Raw genomic sequence first — 12,501 nt, 5'->3', positions numbered from 1 at the left:
CAGCAAGAGTTCTGAATCCTCTCCCACTGGAGGAGTTTGTCGTGACCGATGCCCAACCTTTTGAAAGTTCCCGGGGTCCGGGGGATGAGGCTGGGGACTTCCGGCAACTGTCTCAAGACCTTTCAGTGGGTGAGGAGGACGATAACGATGAGACACAGTTGTCTATCAGTGAGGTAGTAGTAAGGGCAGTAAGTCCGAGGGAGGAGCACACAGAGGATTCGGAGGAAGAGCAGCAGGACGATGAGGTGACTGACCCCACCTGATTTGCTACGCCTACTGAGGACAGGTCTTCAGAGGGGGAGGCAAGGGCAGCAGCAGGGCAGGTTGCAAGAGGCAGTGCGGTGGCCAGGGGTAGAGGCAGGGCCAGACCGAAAAATCCACCAACTGTTTCCCAAAGCGCCCCCTCGCGCCATGCCACCCTGCAGAGGCCGAGGTGCTGAAAGGTCTGTCAGTTTTTCACTGAGAGTGCAGACGACCGACGAACAGTAGTGTGCAACCTGTGTCGCGCCAAGATCAGCCGGGGAGCCACCACCACCAGCATGCGCAGACATATGATGGCCAAGCACCCCACAAGGTGGGACGAAGGCCGTTCACCGCCTCCGGTTTGCACCGCTGCCTCTCCCCCTGTGCCCCAACCTGCCACTGAGATCCAACCCCCTCTCAGGGCACAGGCACTACCGTCTCCTGGCCTGCACCCACACCCTCACCTCTGCTGTCCTCGGCCCCATCCACCAATGTCTGTCAGCGCACCGTCCAGCCGTCGCTAGCGCAAGTGTTGGAGCGCAAGCGCAAGCACGCCACGCATCCGCACGCTCAAGCGTTAAACGTGCACATAGCCAAATTTATCAGCCTGGAGATGCTGCCGTATAGGCTTGTGGAAACGGAGGCTTTCAAAAGTATGATGGCGGCGGCGGCCCCGCGCTACTTAGTTCCCAGTCGCCACTACTTTTCCCGATGTGCCGTCCCAGCCCTGCACGACCACGTCTCCCACAACATTGTACGCGCCCTCACCAATGCGGTTACTGCCAAGGTCCACTTAACAACGGACACGTGGACAAGCACAGGCAGGCAGGGCCACTATATCTCCCTGACGGCACAGTGGGTGAATTTAGTGGGGGCTGGGACAGAGTCAGAGCCTGGGACCGCTCACGTCCTACCCACCCCCAGAATTGCGGGCCCCAGCTCGGTGGTGGTATCTGCGGTGGTGTATGCTTCCTCCACTAAACCACCCTCCTCCTCCTCCTCCTACGCAACCTCTGTCTCGCAATCAAGATGTGTCAGCAGCAGCACGTCGCCAGCAGTCGGTGTCGCGTGGCACGGCAGCACAGCGGTGGGCAAGCGTCAGCAGGCCGTGCTGAAACTACTCAGCTTAGGAGATAAGAGGCACACGGCCCACGAACTGCTGCAGGGTCTGACAGAGCAGACCGACCGCTGGCTTGCGCCGCTGAGCCTCCAACCGGGCATGGTCGTGTGTGACAACGGCCGTAACCTGGTGGCAGCTCTGCAGCTCGGCAGCCTCACGCACGTGCCATGCCTGGCCCACGTCTTTAATTTGGTGGTTCAGCGCTTTCTGAAAAGCTACCTACGCTTTTCAGACCTGCTCGGAAAGGTGTGCCGGATCTGCGCACATTTCCGCAAGTCCCACACGGACGCTGCCACCCTGCGCACCCTGCAACATCGGTTTCATCTGCCAGTGCACCGACTGCTGTGCGACGTGCCCACACGGTGGAACTCTACGCTCCACATGTTGGCCAGGCTCTATGAGCAGCATAGAGCTGTAGTGGAATACCAACTGCAACATGGGCGGCGCAGTGGGAGTCAGCCTCCTCAATTCTTTACAGAAGAGTGGGCCTGGTTGGCAGACATCTGCCAGGTCCTTGGAAACTTTTAGGAGTCTACCCAGATGGTGAGCAGCGATGCTGCAATCATTAGTGTCACCATTCCTCTGCTATGCCTCTTGAGAAGTTCCCTGCAAAGCATAAAGGCAGACGCTTTGCGCTCGGAAACAGAGACGGGGGAAGACAGTATGTCGCTGGATAGTCAGAGCACCCTCCTGTCTATATCTCAGCACGTTGAGGAGGAGGAGGAGGAGGAGCATGAGGAGGATGAGGAGGAGGGGGAAGAGACAGCTTGGCCCACTGCTGAGGGTACCCATGCTGCTTGCCTGTCATCCTTTCAGCGTGTATGGCCTGAGGAGGAGGATCCTGAAAGTGATCTTCCTAGCGAGGACAGCCATGTGTTGCGTACAGGTACCCTGGCACACATGGCTGACTTCATGTTAGGATGCCTTTCTCGTGACCCTCGCGTTACACGCATTCTGGGCACTACGGATTACTGGGTGTACACACTGCTCGACCCACGGTATAAGGAGAACCTTTCCACTCTCATACCCGAAGAGGAAAGGGGTTCGAGAGTGATGTTATACCACAGGACCCTGGCGGACAAACTGATGGTAAAATTCCCATCCGACAGCGCTAGTGGCCGAAGGCGCAGTTCCGAGGGCCAGGTAGCAGGGGAGGCGCAGAGATCAGGCAGCATGTACAGCACAGGCAGGGGAACACTCTCTACGGCCTTTGACAGCTTTATGGCTCCCGAGCAAGACTGTGTCACCACTCCCCAGTCAAGGCTGAGTCGGCGGGAGCACTGTAAAAGGAGGGTGAGGGAGTACGTAGCCGATCGCACGACCGTCCTCCGTGACGCCTCTGCCCCCTACAACTACTGGATGTTGAAGCTGGACACGTGGCCTGAACTCGCGCTGTATGCCCTGGAGGTGCTTGCTTGTCCTGCGGCTAGTGTCTTGTCAGAGAGGGTGTTTAGTGCGGCTGGGGGAATCATCACAGATAAGCGTACCCGCCTGTCAACCAACAGTTCCGACAGGCTTACACTCATCAAGATGAACAAAGCCTGGATTTCCCCAGACTTCTCTTCTCCACCAGCGGACAGCAGCGATACCTCAACAATACGTAGGCTGCACCCGCGGATGGAAGCATTGTTCTCTATCACCATCAAAAACGTGAAACTTTTAGCTTCATCAATCTGTGTATAATATTCATCCTCCTCCTCCTGCTCCTCCTCCTGAAACCTCACGTAATCACGTCGAACGGGCAATTTTTCTTAGGCCCACAAGGCTCAGTCATATAATTTTTGTAAACAATTTTTTTACGTTTCAATGCTCATTAAAGCGTTGAAACTTTCACCTGAACCAATTGTTATTTTAACTGGGCTGCCTCCAGGCCTAGTTACCAATTAAGCCACATTAACCAAAGCGATCCCTCAGGCGATCCGCAAATCGCGGGAAAAACGCCCGTGTGACTAACGCCTTAATGCTTTCCAAGAGCCATAGCATTTTTATTTTTCCATCCACGGAGCTATATAGGGCTTGTTTTTTAAGGGAAGGTTTCTAGTCTTCATTTATCCAACTTTTAGGAACATATCACATTTTGATTGCCTTTTATTCAATTTTTTTTAGAAACAAGATTAACAAAATCTGCAGTTCCGGCATGTTTTCTAACGGTGTTCACCGTGCACTATAATTTGTATTTACAATTAAAGGGGTTGTCCCGAGGCAGCAAGTGGGGTTATACACTTCTGCATGGCCATAATAATGCACTTTGTAATGTACATTGTGCATTAATTATGAGCCATGCAGAAGTTATAAAAAGTTTTATACTTACCTGCTCCGTTGCTGGCGTCCTCGTCTCCATGGTGCCGACTAATTTTCGCCCTCCGATGGCCAAATTAGCCGCGCTTGCGCAGTCCGGGTCTTCTGCAGTCTTCTATGGGGCTCCGTGTAGCTCCGTGTAGCTCCGCCCCGTCACGTGCCGATTCCAGCCAATCAGGAGGCTGGAATCGGCAGTGGACCGCACAGGAGAGCTGCGGTCCACGGAGGAAGAGGCCATCTTCAGCGGTGAGTAGAGAAGTCACCGGAGCGCGGGGATTAAGGTAAGCGCTCCGGTGAGCTTTCTTTACCTCCCTGCATCGGGGTTGTCTCGCGCCGAACGGGGGGGGGGTTGAAAAAAAAAAAAACCCGTTTCGGCGCGGGACAACCCCTTTAATTCTGCTGGCCAGTACGATTACACCACCATCGAAATTATATTGATTTTTGTTGGGGGTTTTTGCAATTTTTTTACACTTGAAATTTTTTTTTGTCAATGGTGTTTTGTTGTTGTTTTATGTGGGATAAGTTGTATTTTTTAATGGTACCATTAGTTGATCCATGCAACATTTTTTTTGTAAATATTTTCTTTATTAATCGTAAGAAAATAAATGTCATAGAATGGTATTATAATACTTGTCATAAAGAAAATCATATATTAACCGCTTCATGACATGGCCTATTTTGGCGTTGAGGAGAAAGCGATTTTTTGGTATTTTTCCATCTCCATTTTTCAAAAGCCATAACTTTTTTATTTTTCCATCGACGCGGCCGTATGAGGGCTTGTTTTTTGCGTGGCGAACTGTAGTTTTTATCGATGCCAATTTTGGGTACATAGACTATATTGTAAAATTTTTTATTTTTTTTTTAATGATAGCAGAGAGAGAAAACGCATCAATTCTGCCATAGATTTTTTTTTTTTTTTTTTACACCGTTAATCATGCAGCATAAATGAGACTTTCCATTTTTTCTGCAGACCGGTACGGTTACAACGATACCAAAATTCTAACATTTTTTTTAGGTTTTCCCACTTTTCTGCAATAAAAACCCTTTTTTTTGGAAATCTTTTTTCTATTCTAAATTGCTGCATTCAAAGTCACGTAACTTTTTTATTTTTTGATGTACAGAGCTCTATGAGGGCTTATTTTTTGCGAGATGAGCTGTAGATTTTATTGGTACCATTTTGGCATACATACGACTTTTTTTTTGATCACTTTTATTGCGTTTTTAGTGAGGCAAAATGCTAAAAATGAGCATTTTGCCTCAGTTTTTTAGTTTTTTTTTTAGCGTTTTTTTCGGTGCACAGTCAAAAGCATGTGCAACTTATTGTACGCATCGTTACGGATGCGACAATACCAAATATGTGGGGTTTTATTTTTTTTTACCTTTTTTTTATGCTAATCTGAGAAAAAGCTTAAAAAATGGGTTTTTTACTCTTTTTTTTTACATTTTTTTAATTCATTTTTTAAATCTTTCTTTTTTTTACACTGTTTGTGTCCCTCTGAGGGACTTTAATCACTGCCCTGATGATCGCTGTCATAAGGCATGGCAGAGCTACTGCTCTCCCATGCCTTATCGCTCATACAGCGATCTCAGGCATAGGCAATACAGGACGCCAGTGTCTGGCGTCCTGTTGCCATGGTGACAGGCCGGGGTCCCACGATGACATCGCGAGTTCCGGCCGGAGACACAGAGGGAGCCGCGCTCCCGCTGTGAACTCTTTCCCTGCCGCGATCTACTTAGATCGCGGCAGGGAAGGGGTTAACAGTGGCGGGCGCATCTCTGATGTCCCCCCGCTGCTGCAGCGAGACGCCGGCTGTGACTGACAGCCGGCTCCCGCTGCGGGATAGCGCTGGATCACATATGATCCAGCGCTATCTCCAGGACGTAAGTTTACGCCCTGTTGCGGGAAGTACCCCGCTCCCAGGACGTAAACTTACGCCCTGCAGCGGGAATGGGTAAAAATTGCTTATACAATTCCATTTTAATGCTTTACAATTTTTGACTTTACTACAACAAGGGGAGAGGCTAGGAAAGGGTGAAGTAGTGGGAGCAAGGAGGTGAAGGGGGGATAGGGGAGTCGGGTTTGAGGGTTAGATTCCACTTACAAGAGCGACAGTACACTTAGGCGGAAACTATGTTATAAGGGATACTTTCAAAATGTAGTATGATTAGGTTTCATCTTATTAAAGGGGTGGATACTCAAAATGAGCATGTCAGTTGACAACTAAGGGACGAGAACGAAACATCCAGGGTTTCCTTATGGTTCTAAATTTATTGTGTGTTCTGGAGGCCCAGATTGACAGTTCTTTAAATCTTTGGATTTTTTCACCATGTCTATCAATTGAGATGCAGTGGGTTTAGGGATTAAGGATTTGGCCGCCATTATAAGGTGGATAATTAGATTAGTCCTAGAAGGTTTATACTCAGGGAAGGCTCTGGACAGAATCACACTATCAGGGGAGAGACTAAAAGTACTTCCAGTTATGTTTTGTATTGTTTGTTCTACTTGGTCCCAGAACGGTCTCAGTGCTGAGGATGTCCACCAAATGTGAATCAGGGAGCCCACATGTCCACCACCACGCCAGCTGTGCCAGAGAGTCAGAGAGTTTTGTAGGCAACTAGCCATTCAGGGGTTTTATACCATCTTGGTAGCAGTTTGTAGTGGTTTTCTTGAAGTCTGACACATTAAAGGTGGCCATATGAGCTACCTAAGATCACATTCACTTCCTTATCAGATAATTTATTGCTTAGTTCCTTTTCCCACAAAGCTATGAACGCTGGTCTGGAGACCATCTTTGGAGCAAAGAATTTACTTTGAGGAAAGATAGCTTCCTGCTGGAGCTACATCTAGCTGAAATAGTGCGTTCTAGTTTACAGACGAATGGGAAGAGGGGAACTCTTTGTTAAATTGTTCAAGAGTTTTGGATAGGTTAAGACTTAGAAGGGGATTGAAAGGAGGGATTGCCATCTGAGATTGCAAATTATCTAGTAGCTGTCTACTCTTAGATGTGCATGCACACCATAGGTCTGCAATTGTGAGATCTTCAAGGAAGGACCAAATTTGTTTTGCATGAATGTCTAAATTCAAATTTAAGTAATCTGTTATTGGGCTCAGTGGAGCAATGGGAGAAGGATGTGGAGACAGCTTCCCTTGGAGAGCGTCCCAGATCTCGCATGCACCTCTTATCCATGCAACATTTTGATCACCTTTTATTCTGTTTTTTTGTAATTAGCTATTTTCGCCATGTTTTTTGTATTTATTTTTATGACTGCACACTGCGCATTAAAGCATGTGCTAACGTTTTCTCTTGGTCATTATGAATGTAGAGATAGCATATGTATGATGTATTTATATTTTTACATAGTTACATTTATTATTATTTTTTTTACTTTTTTTTGTCCCACTAGTGGATTATCAGCATCTTTTATCACTCTTTTAATACATTGCTATACTTCAGAGGCTAAACCTAACAGGCCACCATAGCTGGAAGACCCAGAGGCTATATTCAAGCCTCTGTGTACCATGGCAGCCATCGGAAGGCCGCAATCACATCGCAGGGGTCTGATGCGTGTCAGAGGTTTTAAAGGGTTAAACACTGGAAACCTAAGTTTTTTTCTGTCTCTGTCTCCGAGCAAGTGCCCGGCTTTTATCCAGCAGCTGAGCACCCACTTCCCCTGCATAACTTATCAACCTAGCTGTATGAATCACTTATAGTGGGTTTAACATATCGTCGCTCTAAGGGCTCATGTCCATGACTGTGCTTTCACTGCGTACGTTGCATGGCTACGTGATACTTGGTGAATGAAGATAATTAAAGTCAATGGACTTTCATTGATCTATGCACATGTGCGTGTAGACACTGCATATCTGTTTCTCTGCATACCACACATCATGAACCCTATATATCGGAATAGGCAGCATATCAAACGTTGTCCATATGCAATACAATGCATATTGTTGGCGTTTTCATACACATCCCCACTTTGAAACAGAGTATAGAATAAATTTTTTTTGAAAGAGCCACACTGTGCATGTCCATATGCGTGCAATATGCAGACATGCGCAATGCACTTGCAGCCATACATGGTCTCCAGTAGCTTTTTGCCGGCAGAGCCGTTGTTTACAAAGTTGGAGCGTTTTACCGATACATTCGTGGGCATGAGCCCTCATACATAATTAACCGGCTTTGAATTCATATTGCTAATTACTTCACAGAATAGGATTAAGAAATAACCTTTACTGACTTAGACTAAAACCAGAGCAGTTTGGAAATTAGTGCCAGATAAAGATACAACATTGACAAGAGGGGAGCCCAGGTATGGACCTATCCCTTCGATATTCCCTTATAACAGGGATTCTTACCACCAAAAATGATGCTACACTTAGAAGAGGCCCCTTCAGCGAAAAACAGTCACCAGAAAGGAGGTAGCCTCGGAGATACCATCCCAAGTGAAAATTAATTAAGGTGAAAGAAAATCTATTATGACTAGAGATGAGCGAGGACCAAAATGCTCGGGTGCTCGTTACTCGAGACGAACTTTTCGCGATGCTCGAGGGTTCGTTTCGAGTAACGAACCCCATTGAAGTCAATGGGCAACCCGAGCATTTTTGTATATCGCCGATGCTCGCTAAGGATTTCATTTGTGAAAATCTGGGCAATTCAAGAAAGTGATGGGAACGACACAGAAACGGATAGGGCAGGCGAGGGGCTACATGTTGGGCTGCATCTCAAGTTCACAGGTCCCACTATTAAGCCACAATAGCGGCAAGAGTGCCCCCCCCCAACAACTTTTACTTCTGAAAAGCCCTCATTAGCAATGGATACCTTAGCTAAGCACCACACTACCTCCAACAAAGCACAATCACTGCCTGCATGAGACTCCGCTGCCACTTCTCCTGGGTTACATGCTGCCCAACGACCCCCCCGCGCGCGCGCACGACCCAGTGTCCACAGCCCACACCAAACTGTCCCTGCGCAGCCTTCAGCTGCACTCATGCCACACCACCCTCATGTCTATTTATAAGTGCATCTGCCATGAGGAGGAACCGCAGGCACACACTGCAGAGGGTTGGCACGGCTAGGCAGCGACCCTCTTTAAAAGGGGCGGGGCGATAGCCCACAATGCTGTACAGAAGCAATGAGAAATCCAATCCTGTGCCACCTCCATCTGGAGCTGGACATGTGGGCATAGCAATGGCGAACCTATGTGCCACACACTATTCATTCTGTCAAGGTGTCTGCATGCCCCAGTCAGACCGCGTTTTTTTTATAAATAGTCACAGGCAGGTACAACTCCGCAATGGGAATTCCGTGTGCACCCACAGCATGGGTGGCTCCCTGGAACCCACCGCCTGTACATAAATGTATCCCATTGCAGTGCCCTGGACAGCAGAGCTAACGTCAGAGCTAACGTGGGCATAGCAATGGCGAACCTATGTGCCACACACTATTCATTCTGTCAAGGTGACTGCATGCCCCAGTCAGACTGGGGTTCTTTAGAAGTGGACACATGTAGTTACAACTCCGTGTGGACCCACAGCATGAGTGGCTCCCTGGAACCCACCGGCGGTACATAAAAATATCCCATTGCATTGCCCATCACAGCTGAGGTAATAATGTCATGTTCAATGCAGGTGGGCTTCGGCCCACACTGCATGCCCCAGTCAGACTGGGGTTCTTTAGAAGTGGGCACAGATGCATTTACAATTCCCTGTGGACCCACAGCATAGGTGGGTGCCAGGAAGCCACCGGCGGTACATAAAAATATCCCATTGCATTGCCCATCACAGCTGATGTTACGTCAGCTGTAATGCAGGTGGGCAAAAAATTAATTGGATTACACTGTAGGCGAGGGCCCACAAAAATTGGTGTACCAACAGTACTAATGTACCTGAGAAAAATTGCCCATGCCCAACCGAGAGGGCAGGTGAAACCCATTAATCGCTTTGGTTAATGTGGCTTAATTGGTAACTAGGCCTGGAGGCAGCCCAGTTAAAATAAAAATTGGTTGAGGTGAAAGTTACAACGCTTTAATAAGCATTGAAACGTATAAAAATTGTTTCGAAAAATGATATGACTGAGCCTTGTGGGTCCGTTCGGCGTGATTACGTCAGGTTTCAGGAGAAGGAGCAGGAGGAGGAGGATGAATATTATACACAGATTGATGAAGCAAAAAGGTCCCCGTTTTGGATGGTGATAGAGAACGATGCTTCCATCTGCGGGTGCAGCCTACGTATTGTTTAGGTATCGTTGCTGTCCGCTGGTGGAGAAGAGAAGTCTGGGGAAATCCAGGCTTTGTTCATCTTGATGAGTGTAAGCCTGTCGGCACTGTCGGTTGACAGGTGGGTACGCTTATCTGTGATGATTCCCCCAGCCACACTAAACACACTCTCTGACAAGACGCTAGCCGCAGGACAAGCAAGCACCTCCAGGGCATACAGCGCGAGTTCAGGCCACGTGTCCAGCTTCAACACCCAGTAATTGTAGGCGGCAGAGGCATCACCGAGGACGGTCGTGCGATCGGCTACGTACTCCCTCACCATCCTTTTACAGTGCTCCCGCCAACTCAGCCTTGACTGGGGACCGGTGACAGTCTTGCTGGGGAGCCATAAAGCTGTCAAAGGCCTTAGAGAGTGTTCCCCTGCCTGCGCTGTACCTGCTGCCTGATCTCTGCGCCTCCCCTGCTACCTGGGCCGTGGAAATGCGCCTTCGGCCACTAGCGCTGTCGGATGGGAAGTTTACCATCAGTTTGTCCACCAGCGCCCTGTGGTATAGTATCATTCTCGAACCCCTTTCCTCTTCGGGAATGAGAGTGGAAAGGCTCTCCTTATACCGTGGGTCGAGCAGTGTGTACACCCAGTAATCCGTAGTGGCCAGAATGCGTGTAACGCGAGGGTCACGAGAAAGGCATCCTAACATGAAGTCAGCCATGTGTGCCAGGGTACCTGTACGCAACACATGGCTGTCCTCACTAGGAAGATCACTTTCAGGATCCTCCTACTCCTCCTCCTCTGGCCATACACGCTGAAAGGATGACAGGCAAGCTGCATCTGTACCCTCAGCAGTGGGCCAAGCTGTCTCTTCCCCCTCCTCCTCATGCTCCTCCCCCTCCTCCTCCTCCTCCTCCTCCTCTGGCCATACACGCTGAAAGGATGACAGGCAAGCAGCATCTGTCCCCTCAGCAGTGGGCCAAGCTGTCTCTTCCCCCTCCTCCTCATGCTCCTCCCCCTCCTCCTCAATACGCTGAGATATAGACATGAGGTTGCTCTGACTATCCAGCGACATACTGTCTTCCCCCGCCTCCGTTTCTGATTCCAAAGCGTCTGCTTTTATGCTTTGCAGGGAACTTCTCAAGAGGCATAGCAGAGGAATGGTGATGCTAATGATTGCAGCTTCCCCGCTCACCATCTGAGTAGACTCCTCAAAGTTTCCAAGGACCTGGCAGATGTCTGCCAACCAGGCCCACTCTTCTGTAAATAATTGAGGAGGCTGACTCCCACTGCGCCGCCCATGTTGGAGTTGGTATTCCACTATAGCTGTACACTGCTCATAGAGTCTGGCCAACATGTGGAGCGTAGAGTTCCACTGTGTGGGCACGTCGCACAGCAGTCGGTGCACTGGCAGATTAAACCGATGTTGCAGTGTCCGCAGGGTGGCAGCGTGCGTGTGGGATTTGCGGAAATGTGCGCAGAGCTGGCGCACCTTTCCGAGCAGGTATGACAAGTGTGGGTAGCTTTTCAGAAAGCGCTGAACCACCAAATTAAAGACATGGGCCAGGCATGGCACGTGCGTGAGGCTGCCGAGCTGCAGAGCCGCCACCAGGTTACGGCCGTTGTCACACACGACCATGCCCGGTTGGAGGCTCAGCGGCGCAAGCCAGCGGTCGGTCTGCTCTGTCAGACCCTGCAGCAGTTAGTGGGCCGTGTGCCTCTTTTCTCCTAAGCTGAGTAGTTTCAGCATGGCCTGCTGACGCTTGCCCACCGCTGTGCTGCCATGCCGCGTGACACCGACTGCTGGCGACGTGCTGCTGCTGACACATCTTGATTGCAAGACAGAGGTTGCGTAGGAGGAGGAGGGTGGTTTAGTGGAGGAAGCATACACCCCCGCAGATACCACCACCGAGCTGGGGCACGCAATTCTGGGGGTGGGTAGGACGTGAGCGGTCCCAGGCTCTGACTCTGTCCCAGCCTCCACTAAATTCACCCAATGTGCCGTCAGGGAGATATAGTGGCCCTGCCCGCCTGTGCTTGTCCACGTGTCTGTTGTTAAGTGGACCTTGGCAGTAACCGCGTTGGTGAGGGTGCGTACAATGTTGCGGGAGACGTGGTCGTGCAGGGCTGGGACGGTACATCGGGAAAAGTAGTGGCGACTGGGATCCGAGTAGCGTGGGGCCGCCGCCGCCATCATGCTTTTGAAAGCCTCCGTTTCAACAAGCCTATACGGCAGCATCTCTAGGCTGATCAATTTGGCAATGTGCACGTTTTACGCTTGAGCGTGCGGGTGCGTGGCGTCGTACTTGCGCTTGCGCTCAAACAGTGGCGCTAGCGACGTCTCGACGCTGCGCTGAGAGACATTGCTGGATGGGGCCGAGGACAGCGGAGGTGAGGGTGTGGGAGACTTGCTAGTTAGATCTTAGTATTCGAGATGGTGCCTTTCACGAATAGGTAACGGCTTTTAGGGTTTGAGACCAATAGAGAGGGAAAGAAGGGTATATTTTCACCTGCAACAATGAAATCCCTTTTGCGGCAGAGATGTGTGTACTGTGGAACTATTTAGTATATTTGTATACCGGGAGCTTGGGGACATGATGGTGTCTAAAGTACATTTCTTGAAGAAATAGTA

This window comes from Eleutherodactylus coqui, chromosome 8, assembly GCF_035609145.1.
Source record: "Eleutherodactylus coqui strain aEleCoq1 chromosome 8, aEleCoq1.hap1, whole genome shotgun sequence".
NCBI lineage: Eukaryota > Metazoa > Chordata > Amphibia > Anura > Eleutherodactylidae > Eleutherodactylus > Eleutherodactylus coqui.
This window is presented reverse-complemented; position numbering follows the sequence as displayed.